Raw genomic sequence first — 6,297 nt, 5'->3', positions numbered from 1 at the left:
TTCACTCATTTCTGAGGGGAAGAAAAGCATTTTTACATTTCTTATCTCCTGTCTTTCAGCTCTTCAATCATTTGTTTATCCATGCATGTATTCAGCTCAAAGGAATGGAGATTTACTATGGATCAAACCTTTCCCTATATGAGCACCTGTCTTAGTTACTTTTGCATTGCTGGAGCAAAATATTCAACTCTCATAAATTGAAAGGAGGAAAATTGTGTTTGTTGTGTTTGTAGGGGTTTCAGTCTATAGTCGTCTGCCTCCAAGGCAGGGGAGCATGGCAGATGAGAAAGAGTTCATGGCAGAGCAGGCAGGAAGAAAATGCTGGGAAGCAGCAGCATGGGGCCTCCCTTCCCCTTTTTATCCCATCCAGGCTACAAGCCTATTGGTTGGTAACACCCACAACCCATGTGGGCCTTCCCCTTAACCATACCCAGCACTATACTACACCAATCTATGAACTAATTAGTTATCATACAACCTTAATCTACATTTACATAAACTAGTCCAGCCACCTCTGGATGAATGCTCAAGGCTCTGGAGGAACATCTAAATAGAAGCCGTAACAGCACTGGACTGTAAATATGAACAAAAACACTTCTTGGGCCAAACAGGGTGAGTCCATTCTGAAGAGTTAGATGTTCTCAGACTCTCTTTACTTGAATTTCCTTTTATGAAACTAATTTGTGTTAATTTTCAGGACAGCTGATATAGAGAAAAGAACACAAGGAAAAGCATGCCAGGAATGGTGGTGCACACCTGTAATCCCAGTATTCAGAAGGCTGAGGCAGGAGGAGTGCTGCAAGTTTGAGGCCAGCGTGGGCTACACAGTGAGTTCAGGGGCAGCCTAAACTACACAGCAAGCACCTATCTCTAAAAACACAACACAACACAACACAAAACAAAACAGCAAAGCAAGGAAAAGAAAAGCTTCAGGTTAGGGACTTTGAAATTAAATGAATTGAAGGCTTTTGGCAGTACTGGATGGCCAATGACGTTAACGATGTGGCCCTTTGCTGGACTCTTAACCCTGTAAGATTGAATATCCTTATTTATAACAGAAACCAGTAGGCTTAGATGATTTCCATTTTTTGAAATAAAGTTCCACTATCAAAAATACATAAATAAAATGGATTTGAGTCCCACTGTGTAATCTATGCTGGTTTCAAATTTACAATCCTTCTGCCTCAGCCTTCTGAGTGCTGGGATGACAGATATGTAACATAATAACTTGCTCCTATGTTCTTATTAAAGCATGTTTGAAAACTTTGCTTTTGAGCTAGGGATATAGCTCAATGGTAGATGTGATTAGCATATGCAGGACCCTAAATTCAATCCCCAGCACTACAAAAAAAGTTTGAGTTCTACTCAAATGTAAGATAATTCTTTATTTCAGGAAATGATAACAATAATGAGGGGGCCAAATACTTAGCTCAGTGGTGTAAGTGCCTGCCTGGCAAATGTAAGGTTGTGAGTTTGATCCCTGGTACAAAAATAACAACAAAAAGAAAACAAAACAATAATGAGTTTCCACAGAATGTAAATGGGTTGTGATATGGGACCACCACCACTCCTGACTCCTCTCCTTTCCACATGGAGGGAGATCCATTCAAGCCACATGCCTGGAGTGTCTCTGATCTCTCTCTCTTGGGAAGAAGAATGACTTACCAGACTGATGAATTTCAGGAAACAAATTGAGCAGACGCAGTTAAGCCTTGCAGGGCACTCTCTTTAGGGTCCATCTGTCTGCACACAGGGTATAGTCTGAGCTACTGACCATGAAAAACCAAACCAAAGCCTGAGTTGCCCAGCTTTCCCTATAACTGGGTGCATGTCTGTCTACCTTAGCCACGATACAGCAGGAAGTCTATGGGGACTGCACATTTGCACCAAGTTGTGCCAATGTAGTTTCATCTGTCATTCAATTCAACTGTTTCATGATTTATTGCTCAGTTGGTTCCAAACTTGAGAAAAGAGAGGTATTTATTATATGCACATCCCACCCTAGAGAGAAGAAAAGAAATACAACCTATCATAGTCCTTGTTCCAAATAAGTCTTCTTTTGGGGATTTCTTTTTTTCTAAAAAATTTTTTGTAAAAAGCTCTCTCACTGTGGTCTTCAACCACTCAAAAATGAGAGTCTTTCTCTAGGCATACTCATTCCCAAAATGGCCTGGCTCTTTATTCCTTTGTGATATCTTTCTAGTAAGTGTTCTTCTTCCTCCTCCTCTTCTTCTTTCTTCTCCTCTTCCCTTCTTCTTCTTGCGGTACTAGGAATGAAGCCCAGGGCCTGATACAAGGTAGGCAAGTGCTTTACCACTGAGCTACATTATCAGCTCTTTTTATTTGAGACAATACTCAGGCTGGTCTGGAACTTAAAATATTCTTTTGCCTCATCCTCCCAAGTTGTTAGGTTTACAGGCATGCACTGCCATGCATGGCTTCCCTCTGCTTTATGCTGCAAATTTCTCTTAATTCTTGGAGTCGTGGCTCAAAATTTCCTTTGAGGTGAGTGCTTCCCATGGAAGCTGAGGTCAATCTGGCAGTTTCCTTGTCTCAGCTGCTGGGACTCTGGATGCATAGTTCTGTGATGTTGTCACACAGCCCTAATATTAGGACCTCAGATCTCTCTTCCCTACTAGGGCAGATCAGGTTGAGCACTACTCTATAAGGACCTCTTCTGGTCACATCTGTGTGACCAGGACCTAGCATGGTACTTGGCAACAAAGCAGGTGCCCGTAAAGTACTGCTTAAATGAATGGGTGGCAGGATGACATTCTGACATGTGTTTTTCACAGTATTCTACCCTACCTCTTGTATTTCCAGTAGACAGCCAGCTGACAATTCCTTGTGTTAAAGATTTGAGTTGGTGCAAAGCAGAAGGATTTGGGGCCAATTTGGGGTGGGGGGCTGGGCAAAGGCTCTATCACTGACCTGTACCCTTTATCCTTTTCTTTTTTGTATTTCATTTCATTTCATTTTGAGGCAGTCTTGCTAAGTTGCTCAGACTAGCATGGAATTTGTACCTTCCTGTCCCAGCCTTCTGAGTAGCCGTGATTACAGGCTTGTGACACATACCCATCCAATGATGCTCCTTGTTGTTTGAAACAATTCTAAACTGGATTGTACATGTGTATATTAGGCAAAGAGGGAAAGGAAATATGATGACTCTTGGGAAAGAAGCAATCCTACAGGCCTAGGAGGGAGACAGGCATGAGTACTCTCCCTTTAGCACAGGTAACTGTGACAGAGGTAGCCAGTCTAGTTTCATGGATTGAGAGCCCTTGGTGGATGCCAGGCTTCGCAAAGATTTCTGCTCCCCACACCAGGCATAAGTGTTATTCAGCTTTCCTGTTGTTGAGACCCAGTGCCCAACAACCACAGTTTTATAGGAAGACAGGTTAAATTTGGCTCATGTTTTCTTCCAGGGAATGCAGTCCATGGTCAGCAGGCTGTAAGGAAAGAACACCATGGCAGAATGATGTGGTAAAGCAAAGATGCTTGCAAGGTTCATGGTGGCCAGGAGGCAGAGCTGGAAACAGTGCCGAAGAGGCAGGGATGAGGGACCAAAGATAGATCCCAGCGTCATGCCTTCATGACCATCCAGACAGATGTATGCTTTGTCACCTGGGTGTCTTCCAAGCCCAATTAAGTTGACAATCCAATTTATCTGTCACAGCAGGAAAATAGTCCAGCTACAGTGTACCTATAGGCTTTGACAAGTGATAGGTCTGTACGGATGGAGGACTAGCCATTCTAACTTTCTGAGCACCTGGCTTCTGGGAGTGCCTGGCAGGGAGGGGCAGAGAGACAAGACCTCAGTGGGGACCTTAGAGTAGAAATTAAATGGATTTGGTTGGGGATGTGGCTTAGTGGTTGAGTGCTTGCCTAGCATGTACAAAGCAATTGGTTTCATCCCCAGAATTGCTCAATAAGTAACTCACATATAGAAAATAAAGTAGTGTTTCTTGCATACTTCAGTGGGAGGATGTTATGGTTTGTGTCTGGATGTGCCCCCAAAGCCTCATGCAGTCTTAGGGTTTTTTGAGAGGTTGTTTAATCTAGTGTGTGTGATTGATTCGTATTGCAGTACTGGAATTAAGGGAGGGTGATTGCTGGATCAGTTCATGGAATGAATTGGCACCACCTTAATGCCAGTAGACTGGATACAATGTAAGAGACAGAAAGAGCAGTCCCTCTCCCTCCCCTTCCTCCTTCCCCTCCCCATTCTCCCTCCCCCCTCTCTCCCCCCTTCCTTTCTCCCCTCCCTCTCCCTGTCTCTTTTTCTCCTCCCACTCCTTCTCCCTGCCTCTCTCCCTTTCCTTCTCCTGCTCTTACTGTTTTTGCTGTCTTCTGCTGCCATGAACTGTTGAAGCCAGCTGATTATGGACTGAAAATTCTACAAACTGTGAGATAAATAAACCTTTCTCCCTTTAATTTTGGGTGTCAGGTATTTTGTCTCAGCAATGAGAAAAGTAACTATGACAGGAGACTAGATTATTACTGACTACAGATGAATCCTGAGTCCCTTACTTTCTTCCTGAATTTTGTCCTATCTTCCTTTCCTTTTACCTCCCAACTTCTTTTATGCCAGAAATTTTGCTATGCCTTGAACTTGTGCAGAATTTGCTCTTTCATTCCAACACCTGTTTTCTGTAAAGTGGTCATGTGGGGAGTGTGTTGTCTTTCCAGACACAGAGACAGTGATGTGTCCTCATAACACAGTGGTGGCAGTAAAGTGTCCTAATAGTAGCCTGGGGCAAGCCTGGCGCACAGGGTGAATCTTTCAGTAGATTAGTGCTTCCTTCAAGAGGACTCTGGGAAATACTGTCCTTCAATGGTTCCCTCCTGGGTAAGAATGGGGAAGGGGCTGCCCAAGGTCAGGTTGTGTGCACCCTGGGCTGGAGGAGAAGCCCCACCCGGAAACAAGCCCAGGCAAGGCCACAGACCCGAAGACTGCTACCAGCCAGCCCTAAGCCTTCTTCCATGGAACAAGGCAGACATCTGGTCAGTCTCCCTGAAGCTCCACTGTCACTGCTTTCCGAAGGAAGGTTAGTTAGAAGCTTCAGGCATCTCCCTCTCTAGTTCACTCATGTCCCTGCCGCCTTCTGCTACCTGGGGGCCCTCCGCACCCAGGGTGTTCATGGGGATGCAGTCTCCCACTTCCTCTCCTGCAGTCTACTGGGAACACAGTCTGTCTCCACACCCACAGAGGAGGAGGGTTTCCACTGAGAGATGGAGATGAGAGCCCCAGTGAGAAGAGGAACAGCCTAGAGGAGGTGGGAGAGGAAAGCTGTCAGTTTGGGTTCTCCACGAGCAGAGCTCAGATAAGAACTTGTCCACTAGTCTGGGTGAGCCCGTGTCATGCTCTTTCCTGCCACCAGACTCCAGCAGGCCGGCAGGACATTTAGCTCTGGCAGTGACTGCATGTCCCCACCTGGCTTGAAGAACCGTGACTACATGCAAAGATCAGGAGCTGCCAGGCAGAAGCAGCTTCATACAGGCCTGGTGACAATCAGCCCAGGAGTTTGGGTTAGGGTTGCATCACCCCCACCGCAATCTTCATTGCTGATGAATTTGAGGCGATGGATTTTTTTTTTTTTTTTTGGTGCTGGGAATTGAACCTAGGGTTTTGTGCATGTTAGGCAAATGCTCTGCAGCTGAGCTAGATCTCCCACCCCAAGAGATGGGCTTTTAAAGTTTTTTTGAAAATCTTGGGAAAATGAAGAGAAGAGTGTTTTTTGAAAAGGCCTGGAGCATTCTATATTCAGATGCGATCTACATTTTATTATTATTAAAGTAGCAGCAGTAGTATGGAGGATTGAACCCAGAGCCTTTACATTGAATAATATCCCTGAAAGGTTCTTGCCCTGGAATAAATTACTGCACAGTTATGGCAGTGGTCTAACATGGCAGAAGGCCAATATGGGAACGCCTACCACCTCCTGCTTCTTCCTCAGCCTTAATTTCAACTCCTCTTCCTGTTTGTGCGTGAAAAAACTCCAATCAGCTCCTCGTGTGTCATCAATGCCCACCCTAAGCACCCAGTCAGAGGTTATATGTGTATCCCATATCCCATGTTCTGGTCAGAGGGACCCAGGCTGTCTATGGTCATGGACTCCTCTTGTAAAGTAAAAAAGGCTATTTTTCACTTTAAAATCTCTTATCATGCCGAAAACTTTCAATTCCCAGACCTTTAAATTTTTTTTTTTAATTTTGAAACAGTCTTGCTAAGTTGCCTAGGGTGAGGTTGAACTTGTGACTTTTCTGCCTCAGCTTCCCAGTTTTTGAAATGAGCCC

The sequence above is a fragment of the Cavia porcellus genome, unplaced genomic scaffold, assembly GCF_034190915.1.
Source record: "Cavia porcellus strain 051 isolate PalLab524CR breed Dunkin Hartley unplaced genomic scaffold, mCavPor4.1 scaffold_20, whole genome shotgun sequence".
In the NCBI taxonomy this organism is placed as follows: domain Eukaryota; kingdom Metazoa; phylum Chordata; class Mammalia; order Rodentia; family Caviidae; genus Cavia; species Cavia porcellus.
The sequence above is the reverse complement of the archived record's forward strand: the minus strand, read 5'-3'. Positions refer to the sequence as shown.